Genomic DNA, 24,215 nt, shown 5'->3' on the forward strand with positions numbered 1-24,215 from the left:
ACTCCTCCCACTGGCTATGGGCATCTCGATAGGTCTGAGCTATGCCTGCCTCTTTGTAGGATACGTGGAACGGTCCCTCTTCCGCTGTTACACTTGCACCATCCCTCACCTCTTCCTCCACTACATTGATGACTGTATCGGTGCTGCCTTGTGCTCCTATGAGGAGCTCGAACAGCTCATCCACTTCGCCAACACCTTTCACCCGACCTTTCACTGGACGATCTCCGACATCTCCCTCACGTTCCTGGACCCCTCCGTGCCCATCTCTAGCAACTGACTCAGCACTGACATCTATTTCAAACCCACCGACTCCCATAGCTACCTTGACTACACCTTCTCTCAATCACTCTTTTGCAAAAATGTGATCCCATACTCCCAAATCCTCTGCCTCTTCCACATCTGCTCCCGGGATGAAATGTTCCACTCTCGAACATCCAAATGTCCTCCTACTTCAAGAACCGTAACTTCCCCTCTCCCGTGATTCATAATGCCCTCAAATGCATCTCCTGCATTTCCCGCACTTCTGCCTTCAAACCCCCTCCCCGCAACAACAATAAGGATAGAGTCCCCCAGGTCCTCAAATACCACCTCACCAACCTCCAAATCCAACACATTGTCCTCCGCCACTTCCGCTACCTGTAATCCGACCCCATCAAAAAGAGATGTTCCTCTCCCCACCCCTATCTGCCTTTTGTAGGGACTGCTTACTCCGTGACTTCCTCGTCTGCTTCACACTATCCACCAACTTCTCCAGCACACCCGGTACCTTTCCCTGCAACCGCAGGAGGTGCTACACCTGCCCCTACACCTCCCCCCTCACGTCCATCCAAGGCCCCAAGCAATCATTCCATATCTGACAAGGATTCACCTGTATGTCTTCTAACCTGGTCTATTGCATCCGTTGCTCCCGATGTGGTCTCCTCTATACTGGGCGGATCAAACGCAGGCTTGGTGACTGATTTGTGGAGCATCTGCATTCTGTAAGCGATAATTGACAACACCTTCCAGTTGCTAGCCATTTCAACCTACCCCTCCCACTCCCTTGGTGACACGTCTATCCTGGGCCTCTTCCAGTGTCACACAAACTGGAGGAAAAATACCTTATATTCCGCCTCAGGAGCTTACAGCTCAATGGCCTCAACATAGAATTCACTAGCTTCAAAATCTCCCCATCCCTGGCCTCTTCCCATGTCCAGCATTCCCTCTCATCCCCACCTCCTTGACCTGACACAACCTGTGCATCATTCTTCTCACCTATCCGTCCCACCCTTCCCATTGACAAATCTCCCCCACCTGCATCTTATCCGCAGCCTCACCCCCTCCCTCTATTTATTTCTGCCCCCTCCCCAGTCCTGATGAAGGGGCCCAACTTGAAACGCCAACTTTCCTGCTCTTCTGATGCTGCCTGACCTGCTGTGTTCCTCCAGCTCCATACTGTATCAACTCTGACTTCCAGCACCTGCAGTTCTTGCTATCTCCAGGATATTAAGGGCTCTTGTGGCACAGTGATGATGTCCCTAGCTCCAAGTCAGACGAGGTTTAAGTCTCACCTCAGGATGTGATGGACAGAGAGGTCTGTATTAACATATCTCAACAGGGTCGCAAAACAGAATACAAGATGTAACTCTGTCCCCAAAAACACCTCCACCCATTTAGACTGCAACCATTTCTACTTCAATAGAGTATTGCACAGTTAGTTTGATGTTCCATCAGCATGGTGAAATTCTGCTTGCTCTTCAGGACATTCAACTACCAACCTCTCTTTTGCAGCCCACCATCTCCACAACTAAACCACCCCCCTCCAATTCTATCCCATGCTCAACTTTTCATCATTCCTGTTGTGTCTACAATCTTCAACTGTCTCCTCCTACTGCACCAGCCATAATGATCAACAATGAAGGTCCATAACCATTTCCTCCAGTCTGTGTATGGATAATTTCCTGGACACATCCTTCAACACTTCAGACTAACTGCAGTTCAGGCACATTGAAACTCAAGCCTCCGATTGAGTGGAACACAGCCCTGGACTGACTGGAGGAACCCCTCCCTCCACCCACCACTGCCCAAACTGACTAGACTGGTCCCATCCCCAAAATGCCTGGGACACAACATTATTGACCTCCCCTTTACTCCAGACTGACTGAGACTGACAAAACCCAGGCACACCAGTCACACTGATAGAAGCACAACATATCTCCTTGACTGCCTGGAGCATGTCCTTGCCTAACTTATCCTTCTACACTTTCATTGCTTCTGTCATCCCGTGTCACTCAGAGATGCCACTCCATGTTTCTCACATTTCAGGTTCCATGTAACTTATCTATAAGCAGCCTTTGATGATCTGCGCTTAGATCTGCCATTCAGGCTTAAGCTGCTTCCTCTATATCCTTCCAACACACGCCATTGGCAGATGGTAAAAACAGGAGAGATTCCTAGTCATTCATATGATGGAATTAAATTGGAGATTCCATTATCACTATTCATCAATTGAGGGTACGCCATGCCAAGAATAGTATATGTTACCACAGGAGTCGGGGCTGAGGGGAGCCTGTGCCTCAGTTGGTTGGTGGCTTGTTTGGTCCAGACTTGTGCCAACATCACAGGGTTCAATTTCCCTGTTCCAACTGGGCTGGATTCAGAACCTTGCTCTCGGACTGAGGTGCTCTGGGTCAGAACTGCCTTTGGAGAGCTGTTGTGCTGTCGGAGTGACCTCTTCATTTGTTCCATGTCAGTTTAGTTCTTTGTATGCCTTTGTGTATCCAAATGATGTCATCATCAGTAATATGTTATTTTCTCAATCAGCTGGACAGAGGGTGGTTTTAGCTTAGTCAATAATTTCCTGATGGTAAAGCCTAATTTTAAAAAAATCCACAAACTCAATGCTACTCTTGTACAATCTGTTCTATCAAGAGAAAGGAAAATTGGCATGGATGGATGTTGTGTTGAATTCTGACTCATGCTGCCAAACTGATTGGCTAGAGGCAGTCAGTCCATAGTTTTGCCTATGCTGATGTTAATAGAAATGTATTTGTGAGTAAAAGGTGAGGTAATGTTGATGGAATTTAATTCCCAAATCATTGCGAAAAATTTGTTAAAAAAAATGAGCAGTGGGTCTGAACAACATTCCATAGCACATAATCAAGCTGGAAACTTTGCGTTTTACCCTGAGTCATCTATTGAATTGATAATTTTCTAACAAGTGGGAAGAATTTGAAACTTCAGCTTTCAAAAGTGCTCGTGTTTTCAGGCATTCACTGTCTGAAATTTTGGTGCAGTGCACAGATAATAACAAAACATGAAGAGGAGACAGCAGCAGAGGTGTGCAGCTATATTCGAATCACATTAAAGAGCAACACATTGCATTAATATAGTACTTTTAGTGGAGTTAAATAGTTCCAAGGTGCTCGACAGGACAGTAATCAGACAACAATCTCCCTTGAGCCAAGGGAGAGAACTTTAGGAGAGGTGACCTATCATTCGGTAGAGTTAAGTTTTCAGGATATTCTTAACAGAGGACAGATAATTGGAGAGTTAAAAGTTTTATGGAGGGAATTCCAGAGCATAGGGCCAAGGCAGCTGAAGGCACAGCTGCCAATCGTGGCTGAAGGATGTGGGACTGTACATGAGGTGAGAGTTGGATGAATGCAGAGTTTGTAGAGTGTTTCAGGGCTAGAAAAGATGTAAACCTGGGAACGGCCAGGCTATTGAGGGATTTGAGGTTGAGAATGAGAATTTCAAAATGGAGGCATTTTCAGTCTAGGAACCAATGTACATCAGCAAAGATCAGAATTGATGAGAGAGCAAGTTTTGGCACTAGTTGGGATATGATTAGCAGAGTTTGGATAAACTTAAATTTATGGAAGATCGAAGGTTGACTGGGAATGCATCATGAAGTTGAGTCCAGGGGTAACAAAGGGTTGGTCAAAGGTTTCAACAATGGATAAGCTGAAGCAGGGGTGGTGTTAGGTGACATTGCAGAGGCAGAAACAATTGGGCCAAGCGACGGAAATGACATGGGGTCAGATATAGCCCAGGGTGAGGTATATCACATAAAAATCAGTTGCCCAAGCATAATAGAGAAACAGTGCAAAACAAGGCTGAGATTAACTAACTAAACATGGTCTAAACAGTAAACTCAGGAATGAACTGCATTTTTCTGATATTCTTTCCAGGCATGTGGGCATCTCTTGCTAGACCAGCATTTGCTGCCCATTTCTAATTGCCCTGAGAAGGAGGAAGTTAGCTGCACAATTGAGCCATTGCAGATTATGCAGTATAAGTACATCCTACAGTGCTGTTACAAACAGAGTTCCAGGATTTTGACCCAGTGCCCGTGAACAAACAGTGATATAGTGCCAAGTCAACATGGTGTGTGGCTTAGACAGGGAGGTGCTGGTGATTGTGTTTGCAGGCATCCATTATCATTGTCCTTTCAGGCAGGTCATGACTTCAAAAGGTGCTGTTATAGGAATCTTGATGAGTTGTTGCATCGCATCCTGCAGATGATACACTGCCACTGTATGTCAGGTGCAGAGGGAATGAATATTGAAGGTGTTAGATAGGGTGCCAATCAAGCATGCTGCTTTGTTCTGTGTAATGTCAAGATTCTTGAGTGTCAGTGCAGCTAAACTCATCCAGTCTCAAGAAATATATTCCATTATACTCTTGACATGTTGCCTTTTGGATGCTGGATAGGCTTTACGGAGGGTAGTTAGCTCACCTGAGTAGATGGCTGGCTGATAATGGGTGAACCAATAGTACACTTTCAGTTTGTTGGACCAGTTGAGATCACCCTGAAGGCACTGTCTTTTCAACCTTGCCCAGTATATGGTGACTCTCAGGTTGTACTCACCACCACCATTTCTCTTCTTCCAGGATTAAGGCAATTTTTATTTTTCCTTTCTCATTCTTTGCAAAGTCATGAGATGAGTTACTTGTAGCATAACTCCCAGCTTCTGACCTGCACGGGGGTAGCCACAGTATTTATATGGCTGGTCCAGTTCAGTTTCTGATAACAGTAATCCCAAGATGTTGACAGTGGGAGATTCAGGGATGGTAATACAATTGAATGTTAAAAGGGTGATGGTTAAATTCATTCATGTTGGAGATGGTCTTTGTCTGGAACTCGTGTGGCATAAATGTTTCTTGCTACTAAACACCCCAAATCTAGATATTGTTCAGGATTTTTAAAAATTCATTCATGGATGTGGGCATCAGTGGCTAGGCCAGCATTTATTGCCCATCCCCAGACAGCAGTTAAGAGTCAATCACATTGCTGTGGTTCTGGAGTCTCATGTAGGCCAGACCAGATTAAAAGTGAAGTCACCATAGTCCTGCTGTCTCTAATAGAAGGAGAGGCACAACTGGTGGTCAATTTAATCTGAGGACCGCCTCAGTTTAGGTGAGGGCTGAAGTTGAGAAGGAGAGTCCTTCATGCTGACTTCAGCTGGTGTGAGGAATTGAACCTCCACTGTTGGTGCCATCCAACCAACTGAGCTAACTGACCCCCAGGTAAAAGCAGCAGTTACCTTTACTAAAGGACTTGTTGCATTTGACCATGGATTGCTTTAGTACCTGAGGAGTCACATATGGTGCTTAAAGCTGTGCAGTCATCAGGCGAACATCCCCATTATTGACTTGATGTTGAAAGGAAGGTAACAATGAAGCAGCTGAAGATAATTGGAACTAAGATGCTATCTTGACGAACTCCTGCAGTGATATCCATTGGCTGAAATCATTGAAGAACTATGACCATTTTTCTTTCTGCTAGGTATGACTCCAAACAACTCCAACCACAGAAATTTCCATTGACTGCAGATTTGCTAGCACTCATTGACACCACAAATTGGTCACATGCTGCCTTGATGTCAATAAATGAATGGCATGCCACAAGGTTACAGACAGTGGTTGAAAACAGTTCTGCTGCTGATAGACTCCATTGTAAGGTCAGAAGTGGGATGATCATCGGTTATTGCACAATGTTCAGCACCATTCACAACTCCTCAGACACTGAAGTCAACCATGCACAAATGCAACAAGATCTGGACAATACCAAGACTTGGGCTGACAAGTAGCAAGTAACATCCATGCCACACAAATGCCAAGCAATGACTGTCTCCAATAAGAGACTATGTAACAACTGCCCCTTTGTTATTGCCAATGAATTCCCCACCATCAACATCCTGTGGTTTCCATTGGCTAGAAACTCAATGGACTCACTTTATAAACCCAATGGCTACAAAAGCAGGTCAGAGGCTAGGAATACTGTGGCAAGTAGCTCACCTCCTGATTCCCCAAAGCCTGCCCACCATCGGTAATGCACAAGTCAGGACTGTGTTGGAATACTCACCAAAATAATTCAACAGAGGCCAGTATCCCATCGCCAAGTCACCATTTATTTAGACACAAGCAAGACTTTAACACTGCCTCATACAGAGTGTCAGTATCCCTGACACTCAGCCTTTTATGGTCAGCCAGGTCTCCCTGATTGGGCCAGTTTAACAGCCCCAATCAGGCAAATTATATTCTAAGAGGTCCAGCTGGCTGGCCTTGTTACAATCATTACATCCCATACCCTCGGAGTCCGAGGACATAGGCCAATTTTTTTTTTTTGGTGAGCTTCCTGGAGCATTTTAACACTGGGTCAGGTTCTTCCAACTCAGCATTCAACGTGGGCAGTGTGTAACGCACAGGATCTTATCTCTTGCCCATGTGAGTCCAAATCCCTGATTATTACAGCAAACCTTGTCTCTCTCGCTTGACAGAGTCTTGTGTCTGGAATTGGCATTCCTGATCCAGGAGCACCTTGGTAAACTTTTACTCTCTTCTTCCAGCAGCAAAGGTGTCAAGGCAGCTACTTCCATCACCAAGTCATCCTTGATTTACACATGAACAGTCCTTGATTATAGTACTGCCTCATACACAGGTGGGCACCAGAGTGTCAGTATCTCTGACACTCAACTTTTCTATGTGTCAGCCAGAGCTCCCTTATTGGACCAGATTAACAGCCCCAATCATGGAAATCATATTCTCTGAGGTCCTGCTGGCTGACCTCATTACAATCACTACACTCCCCACTTGCATAAATGGGTACAGCTCCAACAACACTCAAGAAGCTTGACATCTTCCAGGACAAAGCAGCCCACTTGATTGGCACCACATCCATAACCATCCACCGACATTGCTCAGTAACAGCAGTGTGCACTGTCAACAATACGCATTGCAGAAAGATCCATGGACAGCATCTTCCAAGCCTATGACCATTTCCATCCAGAAGACATGGGCAACAGATACATTCGACAGTGTGAAACAGACTGGTAGGTAGAGGAGGTCGATGTTAGTAGGGAAGATATACTAGGAATGTTGAGAAACTTGAAGATAGATAAGTCCCCCGGCCCTGATGGGATTTATCCAAGGATTCTATGGGAAGTGAGAGAAGAGATTACAGGGCCTTTGGCGATGATCTTTTCATCCTCACTGTCCACGGGTATAGTGCAGGAAGATTGGAGAGAGGCAAACGTTATTCCCTTGTTCAAAAAAGGGAACAGGGATAACCCTGGAAATTACAGGCCAGTTAGTCTTACATCAGTGGTGGGCAAATTATTGGAAAGGGCTCTGAGTGCTAAGATATATGATCACTTGAATAGGCACAGTTTGATTTGTGATAGTAAGCATGGATTTGTGAGGTGTAGATCATGCCTCTCAAACCTTATTGAATTCTTTGAAGAGGTGACCAAACACGTGGATGAAGGTAGAGCTGTGGATGTGGTATACATGGATTTAAGTAAGACATTTGATAAGGTTTCCCATGGTAGGCTCATGCAGAAAGTAAGGAGGTATGGGATAGGGGGAAATGTGGCAGATTGGATTCAGAATTGGCTGACCCTTAGAAGACAAAGGGTGGGAGTGGACGGAAAATATTCAACAGGGTGCTCAGTTAGGAGTGGTGTACCACAAGGATCTGTTCTGGGTCCTCTTCTATTTGTGATTTTTGTAAATGATTTGGATGAAGGAGTGGAAGGGTGGATTAGTAAGTGCGCGGACAATACGAAGGTGGGTTGAGTTGTGGACAGTGCGGAGGGCTGTTCTAGATTACAAAGGGATATTGATAGGATGCAGAGCTGGGCTGAAAAGTGGCAGATGGAGTTTAATCCTGAAAAGTGTGAGGTGATTCATTTTGGAAGGACAAACTTGAAAGCAGAATACAGGGTTAACGGAAAGATTCTTGGCAGTGTGGAGGAGCAGAGGGACCTTGGGGTTCATGTCCACAGTTCCCTGAGAGCTGCCACCCAGGTGGATAGAGTTGTTAAGAAGGCTCATGGTGTGTTAGCTTTCATTAATAGAGGGATTGAGTTCAAGAGCTGTGAAGTTATGCTCCAGTTATACAAAAGCCTGGTTTGGCCACATCTGGAGTATTGTGTCCAGCTCTGGTCGCCTCATTACAGGAAAGATGTGGAAGCATTGGAAAAGGTGCAGAGGAGATTTACCAGGATGTTGCCTGGAATGTAGGCAAGGTCTTATGAGGAAAGGTTGAGAGAGCGAGGGCTTTTCTCTTTAGAATGATGAAGGATGATAGGTGACTTGATAGAGGTGTACAAAATGATCAGAGGTATAGATAGAATGGACAGCCAGAGACTTTTTCCAAGGGTGGAGGTAGCTATTACGAGGGGGCATAGTTTTAAAGTGAGTGGAGGTAGATATAGGGGAGACGGCAGAGGTAGGTTCTTTACTCAGAGAGTGGTAGGGGCGTGGAATGCATTACCGGACAGGGTAGTGGAGTTGGCCTCATTAGGGTCATTTAAGCGCAATTAGATAGGCATATGGATGATAGTATAAGGTAGGGGTGGAGGTTAAATAGACCTTAGGTTTAGGGTAAAAGTTTGGCACAACGTCGTGGGCTGAAGGGCCTGTACTGTGCTGTACTGTTCTATGTTCTATGTTCTATACTTGGAAACACCACCACCTGCAAGTTCTCCTCCAAGTCTCTCACCGATCTGACTTGGAAATGTATTGCCATTCCTTTATTTTTGCTGGGTTAAAATCCAGGAATTCTCTCCCTAAGGGCATTGTAGGTCTATCTACAGCATGTGGACTGCAGAGGTTCAAGAAGGCAGTTCACCACCACCTTCTCAATGGCAACGAGAGATGTGCAAGAAATGCTGCCCAGCCAGCGATGCTCATGTCCCACAAGTGAATAAAAATAATTCATGAATGTTCAGTCTTGAAGAGCTATCTGAGCACTGTGGGGGCTCATTTCAGATGCACAGGGGATTCTTCTTGATATTTGCTGAAGTGGATCCAGAGAAATAACATGACTTTCATACTTCTCTTTCTGATATTACTTATAATATATGAGGAAATGTGTTTGAGATTCATGTACATGAATCCACACCATGTGCTATTAACAAGTAGGAACGATGAATTTTATAATAGAAGAACAAATCAATTGATGGTTGGCACTTCCAAGCCAAACTGAAAGATAATTTTTCCACTCAGGAAATGGATTTGTAATGCTGTTTCCAGATTCAAAGTATTCTGGTAAAGCTTGACTTTCCAGAAATTGACAGCTTCCTCTCTTTCGTTATGTTACAGTTAGTGTTATTGATTCTGTTTATCACATTTTCAGATTATGTAGGGACTGCTTTTGCAAGTATATATAAACTGGAGGTGGTTGGTGCTAGGGGTTGGGATGGTGGAAGGACTGAATTAAATGGTTAGAGAGGTTTCTGGCCCTTAAACTCTCATGGGTCCTGTTAAAGTAGTTATCGGTTGTAAGGAGATCTAGTTAGGCCCAGCATTTAAAAGCTGCATGGATGCAATGAGTCAGACTTCTCAGGATCTATAATAGGTGAAACCCTGCTTTCAAAATAATATTGGTGTTCATTGTTGCACAAGCGGCACAGCAGTCAAGGTGAGGGATTCTTGACTTTACAGAAACAGTCAATTTCCTATGTTACATTGTGAAGCAGTCACTGATGTTATTTGGGTTATCACACTACATTAAGCATAAATACAAAAAAGGTGCTGCCTGATGTGCACTGATCTGCTATTAGTGACATAAAAATGCCATCCCATTTTATGATTGGGAATTGAAATACAGTGAGTACTCTGCATGAGCCATACTCATGCAATGCATTGGGGTTAAATTCACTACAGAAAGCTGTGTCTTGCAAGTTGTTACCTTTCTATTGACAAACTACTCAGGCTGGAAAATTAACAATTACAAGTGTGTACCTCTTTTCCTTCAGTTTGAATTGTTCTTGGATGATATTCAATTGCTTTTTTAGTTACTGAGTACATTCAAGAGGGAGATCAATCGATTTCTGGATATAATAATATTAAAGGATATGAGAATAACACAGGCAAACATTGTTGAGGTAGTAAATCTGTGAAGATGTTACTGAATAATGCAGCAGGCTTGATGAGCCAAATGGCCTAAATCTTCTATTTTCTATGTTCCTCTGAAGATTTTCTCTCACCATTCATATTTTCTTTCCTAGACCATAGGACCTAAGATATAGGAGCCAAAGGAGGCCATTCAGACCATTAAGTCCACTCCACCATTCAATGAGATCACAAGTGATCCAATAATCTTCAACTCCACACTCCTACCTTTTCTCCACAGATTAAAGACCTGTTTATCTTTGTCTTGAATATGCTAGCATCAACCACCATCTGTGATAAAGCTTCTACAGATTGACTACCCTCCGAGAGAAGAAATTCCTCCTCATCTCTGTCATAAGTGGGATAGCTGTTGCTCTGAGATCATACCCTCTGGTCTTAGACTTTCCTACGAGGGAAAACAACCTCTCTGCATCTACCCTGTCAAGATTCTTAACATTGTTCAATTTTTCATTAAGGTTGCCTCTCATTCTTATGAACACTAATGAGCATGGGCTCAACTTTCTCAACTTCTTCTAGGAAAATCCCTCCAGACTTAGGATCAATTGAGTGATCCTTCTCTGATCCACCTCCAATACTAATATATCTTTCCTCAGATAAAGGAATCACAAGTGTTAGCAGTTTTATTTGCTGAGTCAAAATCCTGGAATTACCCTCCCAAAAAGTATTGTGGCTGTATCTACAGAACATGGACTGCAACAGTTTAAGAAGGTGGCTCACCATTACCTTCTCAAGGGCAACTAGGGATGGGCAATTAATAATGGCCGAGTCAGCAATGCCCACATCTCACGAGTGACTAAAAAGAAGTATTCCAGAAGTGGTTAGGCTACCACCTTGTATAGTTTTAGCATGACTTTTCTATTTTTATATTCTATTCCCTTTGAAAAAAGAGGCCAACGGTCTGTCCATTTGCATTCCCTATTTCCTGCTGAACTTGGATGCTGACGTATTATGATTCATACACTAGGACCCCCAAAATCCCTCTGTGCTACAGTCTTCCTAATTTAAATAATATTCTGCTGCTCTATCCTTCTTGCCAAAGTGCAGAACCACACATTTTCCCACACTATATACCACTTGCCAAGTCTCGTCCCCTCACTTAACCTGCCTATCTCTTTCTCTGTAGAATCTTTGTGTTATCCTTTGTACTTGTCTTACCAGCTATGTTTGTGTCATCAGCAAACTTGGTGACAGACAATGTTACTGATCCAAGTCATTAATATATATTGTAAATAATTGCTTCCCCAAAACTGATCCCTGTGCTGCTTCACTAGTTACAGGTTTCCATCCTGAAAATGCTATCTTTATCCCAACTCTCTGCTTTCTATTAGTTAGCAAATCCTCTATTTATGCTAATATGCTATTCCCAACTGCATGGTTTTTCTTATTAAGTAGCTTAATGTGTAGTACCTTATCAAATGTAGTTTGGAAATTCAAGTATATTGCACCTATTAGTTCCTCCTTTATCTATCCTGCTTGTTACCTCCCCAAAGAACTGTAATAAATTTACCAGGCATGATTTCCTCATCATGAAGCCATACTGACTCTGCTTGATTATAATATGAAATTTTAAATATTCTGTTATTACATTCGATATAATGCACAGTAATATATTTGTAATAAGAAATGTTAAGCTAACTGGCCTGTAGCCTGTGTTTTTTCTCCCTCTCCTTTTGGGTAAAGGTGTTACACTGGCACTTTTCCAATCCCTGGGACTCTTCCCAAATCTAAAGATTCTTGGAAGATTACAGCCAGTGCATCCACTATCACTTCAGCTACATCCTTTAAAATTCTAGGAACCACCTCCACCCCCAAATTCAGGGCAGAGGATTTATTGCTCTTTAGCTCCCAGTTAGTTTCCCCAGGATTTCTTCTCTAGTTCTCTTTCTGTATCTGATCTGACAATTCAATACATCCTCTCTTCAATGCATCAACAGTTGCTTATCCTATTCAGGCAGGTTTCGGATGTCCTGTTTCCTTCGGTGAGCCATTATCAGCTCACACTTATCTCTGGCAGAAAAATGTGAAAACCTAAATGTGTAGACAAGTCTAAGTAATGACAGATGCAGTCAGATGCTCTGCTACATCACAATCTGGGTCAATTATCCTAACAGAAGGCAAACTCTAAGGCAGAATTATAATTGTTTGGACAGGAAAACATTTGTAATTTTGTTGAGGCTGGATTAGCTTTCTCTGAGCTCTGATGTTTGAAGCTCACTCACGATTAGATTCACATCAGATTCATATCGGCTTTCTTGTGATACAATGACAAATCCATTTATTTGAAACAGGTTAATCACAATGTTAAAGAGGGCAGATAAGGAATTCAATATGAATTTTAACGTGTTTAAAATATAATACATTGAGATAATCAAATATTAAATGGCAGCAACTAATGATGAGAAGCTAAGTAGAAGCTAATTCAAACCAAGACTCTTGAGGAATTCTTTTTCGCAACAACATTACTTGATGCTGAAATTATTAGGATGAAAATATCTGTCAGCAAGATTATTCTACACATGCTTAATTGGTTCATTTTAAGCAATTTAACACCTCTGTCAAAATAACAAAGGCAGGATTGGTGTGCAGTTGTGTTAAGTAGTCATCAGCTGGTTCTGCTGTTTTATTGAAAATTGGATTTCAGCCAGTTTCAGGTCTCATTATAATACTGAAACATTATATAATCATGGCAATAGATGTTTAATGTATTGATGATAATAATAAATTGTAATAATAAGCTTTGAAATAATCTAATCAAAATAATAGTCTCTGTTAAATTAAACAGCTGATACCATTTCACTCTCTACATATTTAAAAAGATCAAATCTAATTTCATAGAGGCATAAAATTTGTCCTAAAAGCTTATGCAAAACTAAAAGTTCCAACATTAGTTTAATGAGTATATACTGTTCAGATTTTTAACGTACTCTTTCCAAAGCATTTAATTTCAAATATACTTCACTTGCTACAGAAAGATCACTTCATTAATTAAATACATTACATGGGGATTTTCTCAATTTGTCATGGGAGGTTTTCATTTCTTTTAGGGCATTCTTTCACCTCTGGAAAACTTTAACTGTAAACACAACTTAACATTAGATTATTGCAGATATATTATATATACACTAAACTACTGTATTCCTATACTGTACTCCTGTCTAACTAACTACTTAAGTAACCTGGACTTGCTAAACAATAAACAGATAATGTGCAATGTGTTAATCCAAACAACTGTTGGGTTTTATACGAGTCTTAATTTTTACAACTGTTCTTGATTTTTGGGTAGGTCCATTATTCTATAAGGTGGTCGTACTGGTGCTAGAATGCTCCCCAAATTTAACTGTATTATCGTTAGTAACTGGGGATTAAGGCCCTTTGATCCCCAAGATATGATACGTGTACCGTAGTCACTTGAAATGCCAGATCAAATGGCCTGGATTTTGCCCAGAGGAGATGAAACATTTGTGTGGGAGCGGCAATACTGGGGAGAGCTGTTGGGATTGGGTCCGGTTGAGGTGGTTGTCAGATGCTAAACTGTCTGTGGACGCGCCCATCCCAACAGTCACTGAAATCAGAGACACTTTCAATTTTGCCATAACTGCAGTGCCAACTGGGAACCCTTTAAAAATTAACATCTCCTTCAATCAGTTACTACTGAGTGTTTTTTATAAAGAGCAATGTGATTATCTTTTTTTTAAATTCTGTCATGAGACACGGGCATTCACTGACAAGGCCAGTACTTGATGTCCGTGCCTAATTGCCTTTGAGGTGTCTGGCTGACCACACATTTTCTGTGGAAGGTGAGAATCACTGTGGACCTGGAGTAATGTGAAGGCCAGGTAAGGATTTCAGATTTCTTTCCTATGGGTTACTAGTGAATTAGATGTTACTTCACCTCATAACAATCAATAATCATTTCATGGCTATCACTGATGCTATAGCTTTCCAATTCCAGATTTATTAATTGTGTTCAAATTTCACCATTTGCCATGGTGAGGGTTGAACCCATTCCCAGTCAGACCATCAGCTCAGAGCTCTCATTTACTAGACTAATGATATACCACCATCACTGCCTGGTTAGTCAAAATTAGTGAACTGACTCAAAAAGATATGTTGTTGTGGAATGCTGTCAAATGATTAATTAGTGGATTTTAAACCTGCATTTTAAAAATGTTTTTAAGATTGTCAGAAGCTTTAGCAACTTTTAATTTCATTTAGGTAACTGGGAAAAACACTTTATACGACTGGCTATTTGGAAAACCTAATGACACCACTACAGGTCCACACAGGAAATGCCCAGTTAACAGTGATCAGATGCTGTGTCACTGCCCAGTACAGGAAAGGTGGCATTCTCATCAGAGAGACTGCTTGATTTCTCAGTGAGAATGGTTTCAAGTTCTGCAGTGACACCCTTTCTTTGCTACTGACTTCAGGCTTCATGCATTACTGATTTAGTTACACTTGAAGTGGAAAACAACTAGACTAAGATGTGGAAACGTGTACATAGGATCTTGCTACATAAGATACTTTATTCAAAACAATTTTATTCCATTGAAAAATGTGTTACTATCCCAGTTGTCCTCATGTAGAGTGATTTCTAGTTCAGTGAAAAGTAGCCCAGGTCATTCTACTACCCAGCTCCATAAGACTGACTGCTTATGATTTTACTCTTACCAATCAGATCTTGGCCTAATTATCTCTAAAAATAGTTTCTCCTTTTGCACCATTACCTCTGTCATCTCCCAAAGTTCCAACCTTGGCTTTGTTGCATCTGCAGAAATGGCACCAACTTCCACTGACATTGATAACATCTCAATCCAACTACCATCACTTCCCTTTACTTCTCCATTGCTGATCTGCTAGGACCCTTTGACTTCCTGATACTAATGTTGACTCCAGCAGTCCCCTCACAACTGCCTTGGATTAAACCTGGAGCTGGGGCAGCACAGAGGCTCAGTGGTTAGCACTGCTGCCTCATAGGCCCAGAGTCCCAGGTTTGATTCCAGCCTCAAATGACTGTCTGTGTGGAGCTTGCATGTTCTCCTCCGGAGCTGCGGTTTCCTCCCGCTGTCCAAAGACGTGCAGGTGAGGTGGATTGGCCATGCTAAACTGCCCATAGTGTCCAGGAATGTGCAGACTAGGTGGATTAGTCATGGGAAATGCAGAGTTACAGGGATAGGGTGGGTTTGGGTGGGATGCTCTTTGGAGGGTCAGTATGGGCTGAATGGCCTGCTTCCATACTGTAGTGATTCTGTGGTGCTGTCTCCATTGCAATGACTGTCTATTTCTGCCTTCATTTTTTACCTCCTGCCCCACACCTGCAGAAATTCTCATTCATACACTTCCTGCCATTCCTTCCTAAATTTCTTTGCTCCTTCGCTCTCATCTTCTCCAAAAGCTTTCTTGAAAACCAGCTGCTTGACTATGCCATTGTTAACACCTCATAATCTCCTATCATCTTCAGCTTTGTACCCATTTTATACCGCATTGAGGCCTGTGTATCATAGAGTCAGAGAATTGTTACAGAACAAAAGCTATTTGAATTACCATGCTGACTGTCCCAAGGAGCAATTTGTAGCGTGGTGGCAGTACATAAGTTGCTCCTTAGGATGGCCAGTATGTATGCGATGGTTTGAATGGTCTTCTGTGCTGTAACGATTCAATGTATTGTATGATTCAATGATACACATATCTCAATGAAATGTCTTAATGTGCTTTCTGATGGTCAGGGCACCACACAAGTGCACATTGTTGTTATGAGGTGGGGAAAGCACTGTTGATAAGTAGGTCAGTGTTATAAGCAGCTTTGTTGTGTGTACCTTGCTTATATGTAACGAGAATGTTTTCTTCCAATTAGTCAATCAGCTCAGGTAAGTCACACATAAAAACAGAAGATGCTGGAAACAGGCATTTCTGGACAGAAAATGCTATGTTCAGCCGAACTGAGCACCAGAACCAAACGGGTTGATCATTATCACTGTGAGAACTGAAACAACATCAATAGATACATTAAATTAGCAACAAAGGCTAATTAAAACATATTGTCAACTCCTTTACTGGTTGAGCCCTGGTTTATTTATAAATCCATGAAGCATCAGGGTTGATTTAAAGCCTGGATTTAAATTTGAGTTTTCCTGGTTTTAAATGATGTGTCTCTAGTTTTTAACCATGTTGGAGAATGGATTATTATTTGAGAGTAGAATATTTTAACTTGAAAGGATTGATGAGAAGGAAATAGCTGACAACGCAAGGATCTGCGGTGTAGAAGTGTGCTTCCTCTCTCCACGGAGTACTGCAGAGATGATAGAAAAACAAGGAAATTTTGCAATGGGAGTTAATTGAGGGGAAGTAAATAAGGGAAACTATGGAAACAATTATGGCCAACTGCATCAAACATTATTTAATGAACTGGTTATTTTAGCTTTTTATGCCAATGATGTTGAATCACTCTCTGACCTTGAATGGGAATAGCATGGAATAATCTTCCTTGAAAAATATAAAATAAACGAGAATGCATTTTTCTTAAAGAAAGACTGAGAATAAAGCTGGTTTTCACAATTTTACACTTTTCGATAGACATTTCAGTATCTGTCGAACATGCCTCAGCCTCAGCCACTGATAGTGCATTTTGGAAACTTCAGTTTGGCCAAATTCTGCTTTCTGATCAGACGCTATTTTTGCTCACATTTCCTATGTCTCAGTGTGGTAAAACTTCCCATTAGTCATATCCACTAGTACAAAAATGATTTCTTCAAGCTTTCTAGTGCATTTCTAGTTATGCACGACCAGTGTGACAAACTGACTGAGTCATTTATAAGGTATTGTGTCCATAAAGAGACAGGTCAAGACCCTGCAAGCAATGTTATAATATTGCTGGCACCAACCTATTTCAGTGATGGTGAAATAACACCCAATAAAAACTCTAAGACTTTGTGTCTAAGTTCATCAACTTTCCAGAAATTGCACTTGGCTTAATATTGCACACAGTTCAAATGAGATATTAAACAAAGGCTTTATACCTGCCTGTTTTGGTGAATGTAAGAGATCCCATGTCATGACTTTGGAAAAGAGAAAGGTAGCTCTCTCCAATGCCCTGGTCAATATTTTTCCTTCACTCAACATCACAAAAAAGATAATCTGCGTCTACCACTACCTACCTACCAGATGCACTGCAGCAATTCACCTATATCAGAGGCAGAATTGGAGGCATCTGATCCTGTGCTAAAATGCCCCATAAGGAGCCACAAAAAAAAGAACTGGCCTATCTCCTCCGACTCAGAGGGGGAAGGATGAAGTCATTGTAATGAGATCAGCCAGGTGGATCTCATAGAATATGAGTTCCCTGATTGGGGCTGTTAATCTGGTCCAATCAGGGACCCCTGGCTGACAATTAAGAACGGGAGTGTCAGACATCCTGTTCACTCTCAGAGTTGGCTCTGATGGAGCTGGATCAGTGTCAAGGACTCTCCGTGTGTAAATAAAGGGTGACTTGGTGACAAGATACTGGCCTCTGGGGAGCTATTTCAATTGGAGCACTGCGGGACACAGAGGACAAAAAGGTCGGTGCGTTCACTGGATTGGAGAATTAACATGGCAAGGAATCCACAGCTGAAGGCCCTCCTCGTGGGCTGAATGAGTGTGTTCTGCAAAATGGTTGTCCAAACTATGTTTGCTTTCCTCAATATAAAGGTGACTGCATCATGATGAGGGATTACAATAATAGTAAACTGAATGAAGTACTGTTTCCCCTGGGAGAAATGTTTGGTGTCCTGGAGAAATGGGAAAAAAGGAAGTTAAAGGAGCAACTTGTGCATTTCTGCAGTTGCACAAGTTGGTGCCACGGGAAGCTGAGTGGATATTTACAGTGATGCTACAGAGTATTGTGAAAGGAACAGTCCCAATGGAATAATGAGGTGGCAGAGGAGAGGAAGATGTACTGGCTGGTGGCATCAAATTGGAGGTGTCAGAAATGGCCCAAATTCATCCATTGAATGTAAAAGGTTCTGTGTGGAAGTTGAAGATAAAGAGAAATCTACCGTCACACTGGAAGGGAGGGCATAATGGGATGACAGGAATCCAGAAAATAAAATGAACATATTTGAGGGCCCTGGCTTAGAGAAAGGGTGTCATATTGGATGCACTTGTCTGGAAGGTGTAATAGATTTGATCAGAATAGTGAATTTGAGCAGGGAATGAACAGGAAGTGGGTTGGAAGGAAGTGTGTTCAAGATAGCTGTGGGAGTCAATAGTTTTATAGTAAACACTGGATGATAGCCTGTTCTCAGGAATGGAGATAGAAAAGTGAAGGGAAATGTCAGAGATAGACTTTGTGAAGGCGAGCATGGCTAGAACAGGAAACAAAGCTGCTGAAATTTTCCAGGTAAGGATAAGACCAGGAAACACCATGATACAGTCACCAGTGTACGGGATGATGAAGGGAGTCAGGAGACCCAAGTAAGACTGGAACAAGGAATGCTCCACAAGAAAGTATCCAGCACAAAAGCAACCATAGCTAGGGCTCACATGTATTTCCAGAGCAACACCTTTTGTTTTTAGGAAGTGAGTGGAGTAAAAGGAGAATCTTGTTTAAGGTTAGCACAAGTTCAGTCAGGCAGAGGAAAGTAGTGGTGCATGGGGACTGGTTGGGCCTCCATTCAAGGTTATCCAGGTGGGGGTTGGAGATATAGACAGACTGGATGTTCATGGTGAAAAGGGGATAGTTAGTGCCAAGAAATACTAAAAAGACAGATTGGACTCAGCTAACGAAAACAGCAATGTCTATAATCAAAGTGTATTACACTCTGCTTCCAGATCCAAACAAAACAGTATCATTTCCTACCATATCAGAGATTTTCCTTCGATCGTAATTCACCATCATCTAGCTAGCTTGGGTTGTATTAGGCTATGTCTACATTATATGTGGTTTAATGTTGCACCTTTTGTTTCCTTTGGAGCTCCATAAACTTGGCATTCAGCGTGGCTAACAAACAGCATTAAACGCCTTGATATATTTCAGCAGCAAATCTCTTTAGTTTCTGAACTACAGATTCTGTCTCACTTGAAGTTGGGTTTATGGCTGCTTAGTGGGGCTGAATCCTGTCATTTTGCTGCAAACTTTTCTTGCCTCCCACAGTTAATTAGATAAATGGACTAAAGTACTACTCCTGGACAAACTCAAACTTTTCCATCCTTGCTGATTATTCTATATGAACAATCAAGGGTTGAAAAGTGTGCTTCAAGAGTGCACAGTGTCATCATTATCAATACCACTGGGGGGAACAGAACTGGATGTTTGCTAACTCATTACAGGAATGGATGCTTGTCTGGTTAGAAACTTTTAAACTGATTCTATTCTCACAGGGTTCTTTTTGATCCTTTGGGGAATAATGGGGATGCATTGGAAGGACAATTACCAACCTGCTAAACCATATCCTGAACACCCCTTCTTTAGTGAATTCATCTGGAATGGGAATTGACCTAAAGCTTTTGTCTCAGTGCCAGGGGCACTATCTTTTTTTAAATATTCATTTATGGGTAGGCAAAGCTAGCCTAGTATTTATTGCCCATCCTCAATTGTAGTGGTGGGATGCTCTCTCGAACCACGATAGTCCTTTCGGTGCAGAGAGTCCAGTTAGGAATGAAATTCCAGGATTTTGACCAAGAAACAGTGGAGAAGCAGTGATGCAGTCCAAATCTATGGCTTAGAGGGGGCCTTGCAAGTGCTGATGTTCCCATATATCTGCTGCCCATGTCCAGCCAGATAGTAAGGCTTACACATTTGGAAAGTGCTGTCAATGGAGCCTTGATAAGTTACTTCAGCTGCCTCCTGCTCAAAAGGCACCTGATCAATAAGCCAATAAAAGTGAACTTAAAATTTTCACTGGTTCCCACCAATACCTTGGTGGATAATCGACCACATGTTGTGCAACAGAGCATTCAAAATTCTGAGAATGCTAGGTTTGAAAGCTGGCATGAGCTGAACGTGTTGAGGTAGCAAGTTGATGAGATTGTTTAGTATGGCGACTGGTGTGAAATCATAACTCCATTCTCAACTAGTAACTCCAAAACGTTATGTAATATGTACTGCTCCCATAGAGGTAGACTGGGAAGCTGATGGATGGTGGTGGGTTAGAAGGGGTGTTGTCATGCGGCAGAGATTGTGAGATGGAGATCCAATTCCTTTCATGACTCCTCCTAATTATTTCCGGGGCTGGAATGTTCAAGGACAGCCTTCTCTTCTGAAGGCTAATAGAGGTCCAGAGATGTTCACTTTGAGGGATTCACCCTGTCATTTCTGGCATTTAAACAAACGGAGGCGAGGCCAGGCCATGTGGGCAAACTCTGATAGGCCTGTCTGCAGTTGGGTTGGGCAGGATGGGATATTCTGCTGTCTCAGTCTCCATATACCCGACTAGCAAACAGCTAGTTTAGGTGGCACGGTGGCTCAGTGGTTAGCACTGCTACCTCACAGCGCCAGGAACCCTGTTTCGATTCCACCGCTGGGTGACTGTCTGTGTGGAGTTTGCACATTCTCCCCGTTTATGCGTGGGTTTCCTCCAGGTGCTCCGGTTTCCTCCCACAGTCCAAAGATGTGCAGGCTAAGTGGATTGGCCATGCTAAATTGCCCATTGTGTTCAGGGATAAGTAGGTTAGATGGGTCATAGAAGGATGGGCCTAGGTGGAATGCTATGAGGGTCAGTGTAGACTTGTTGGGCTGAAGGGCCTATTTCCACACTGTAAGGATTCTATGATTCTAGCAAATCAGGGAGTCAGAGGTTAAGCAACCATTTCCCAATCTTGTTGATGATCCCCATTCCCTTCCTCGCTTGGCCTTCTGTGATGATTCTCCACGAGCCAGCCTCACTAATCTGAGCTCCCTGAATCCAGCAGTGATCTTCAGCTGCTGGTATCCGGCAGTATTGGCAGAGACCACTGCTCACACTAGCACTGCTAATGCATTTCTCTGGCAGGTCCTAGGAACAAGGTATTCACCACCGACCAGAACGTGTGGTCGGAGATTGTCATTACTGGAGTAAGGAATCCTGATTAAAACCAGTGGGATGTTGTTAGGGATGTAATCTGGATAGGGCTTCAGGGAATGGCCACCGTGGGGCTGATATTGTTTTCCTAGCTAGCACTTTGCTCACTAACAGAAGAATAATTTGCTGACTATGTGCATAGAGAGGAGGACAGGTTATACTGAAATATGAATCCCTCTGAGGTTGAATAGCTTGTTAGTTTTTACTGGGACTCTTTAATGTCCCAATGCACATTTCGGGCTTAGGTTGAGTTGATTGCCACTACTTTAGATATCCTTAAGATTCAGGCCATTGTGTTAGCTATTTGGTGCCTCAGCTGTGTAGAACACAGAGATAAAGCAACAAGGAATGACCAGAGAATTTACTGACCAGAGAATTTATTAAGGTAGTGCTGGAGCATTTGAGGGATAGGAAGCAAAAGGAGCTTTAAGTTTTTCATTTAGGGCCTAAAGAATCAACATATATAAATATGGATCTTTGTATTTGTTCAGATGCAGCCTAAAGCCCTCAGAGGATTCAGCATTGCTGCATATTATTACTGCCTCTGGTGGGTAAGGTTCAAATCAGTAGGACAAGAGCCACAAGGCAGGCGCATCCACAGTAATAGAAACCAGACTCGAGCCGTCAGCACCACTTCCTGTAAATGAAAACCCTACTTACTGTCAATCAGAATATCTTAATCAAAGTCAAACATATATCAGCAACCTGAGTCAATATTTTCCTGAATATTAATACAATAAGAAAGGGAATTTCCCTTACGATAAAGAAATCAAGTTGTGAAATTACTTTCTGAAATCTGTCCAATTTGTAAACCTTTCAGAGGTGTATCTTTCTAACTGGATGGCACTATTCTTATAATACATCAAGATGTATTTTTATTCACTGGTTATAAGTTGAGACTAGTTATTCCCTGCCCAGAAGTCACTTGTTGATTTAGGCCTGGATTTATGCTAATGGGTCCGGGGGACAGATGTGAGACTGTCCCTAGCTCCACAGCCTTGACCTTTAAAAATGGCTCCCCTCACTTTTCCAGAGGATGGGAACTGCATTAGAAATCGGGGCAAATAACCATGGAAGAACTTTGGAGACTGTAGGATGTAAAACCTACCTATTATGTTTACATTCCTTAAGCAAGATAAAGCCTTAAAACAACAAACATTTCATTCAAGTACAACAAGAACTAGAATTCATGGTCCCACATCAAAGAGTTCAAGATCACTTATAGCTGTCAATCAAACAGTTACATAAAGCACTGTAGTGAGGTAGTAGGAGGTTGTGAAATTAGACATGCAACAGAATTACAGTAACAAAAAAGCCCTCAGGCTTAATTCAACAGACAAAATAAGCATTTAATTATAAGACTTGAGGTAAGTTTTTTATAGTTTTAAAAAGTAGCACTTTTAAATGTCTCCATACTTTGACAATTCCCATCGACAGCTTCCTTCAACACCTTTGACAGCACCATCCCTTTGCAGGTGGTCTGACAGTTTGGTGAATTGATTTTTTACTTGGTTTACAGTTCCAATGAGTTCTACACACATTTATGGTTACTTTTAACAATTGAATAGGAATCTTACCTCCCTCAAAGAGCACCTGTCCTCCTCCCAGAAAGGTGTCCCGGAATCAGACCCAAAGGTGCACCTTAACTGTCAAAAGATTATCTTAGCAATCTAAACATGTCCTAATCATGTTGAGCTGCACAAAACAAATTTCTGGGCTTCCTTCTCCTTGCTCTCAACTGCATCACATTATTACCATGGCATGGATTATTCTGGGGTTTTTCTTGAGGCCTAACCTCATAATTAACTTCACCTTCTGGCTCCCTGGACTTCACCCAGAGGCCTAATGGCTCAGAGTCCACCACAGCATCACATTTTTGGATTGAGCCTCCTCTCCTCTACTCTCCAAGTAGCTGTCTGACCATCAGCTTGAAGGCAATAACCTTCTCCTCTGACTGCCTCCCTCCAACTGTATTGTTCAGTAACCCCTGAACTATTCTAAGTGGTTTATTGGATACCTCAAACATCCCATCTCCCATCTTGTTCCAAGGCAGGATTAAATGTAACTGACATTTGGAACTGTGAAAAGTGGTGGCTATTTGGAACTCCATGTTTCCTGAACGTTTCAATATTCACAGATTGCTGGCTTACATAGCACAAATGAATACATAGGTATAAAAATGCAATTCACTACAAAATTAATCCAAACTGATAATGTAAAAGTTAAAACAAACCTGCAGCAACTTCAGGTATGAGAACCAAATGTATTCTCTTGTATTGAATTGTATTGTTTCACCTCCAGACATTCAGAAAGCACAAAGTACCTCCTTCCCCACACTGTTCACTCCCAAAACTATCTGGACAAATTACCTAACTTAGTTGACAATTATTTAACACTGAAATCTATTTTGCTGCTGGGATAAACTAAACTCACTCACATGAAAGACTGCCATTCAAACCTCTCAGCAGTAAGGAGACAGTGAACCCCATTTTCCACTCATGCTCTTGAAGATACATAATTTCTTCTAAAGCAGTCAGAAGAGATTCTGCACTTGGCTGCCTGAACTTATCTGCTATTATGAGATTGCTTGCAATTGTTTTGGTTATCTTGGGTAGAACAATATTGAGCCTAAGTACTGTGTTTCATATTTCATCTGTAAAAGATTACAACATATTCTGCATTATTTCTGATAATTCATTCATATGTGGTGGCAAATGCCTCTACAATCAAAGTCTCTATGTGGGCACTGGAAATGGTATAGGTAATAACTCTGGT

This window comes from Rhincodon typus, chromosome 23 (genome assembly GCF_021869965.1).
Source record: "Rhincodon typus isolate 14 chromosome 23, sRhiTyp1.1, whole genome shotgun sequence".
Taxonomy (NCBI): Eukaryota; Metazoa; Chordata; class Chondrichthyes; order Orectolobiformes; family Rhincodontidae; genus Rhincodon; species Rhincodon typus.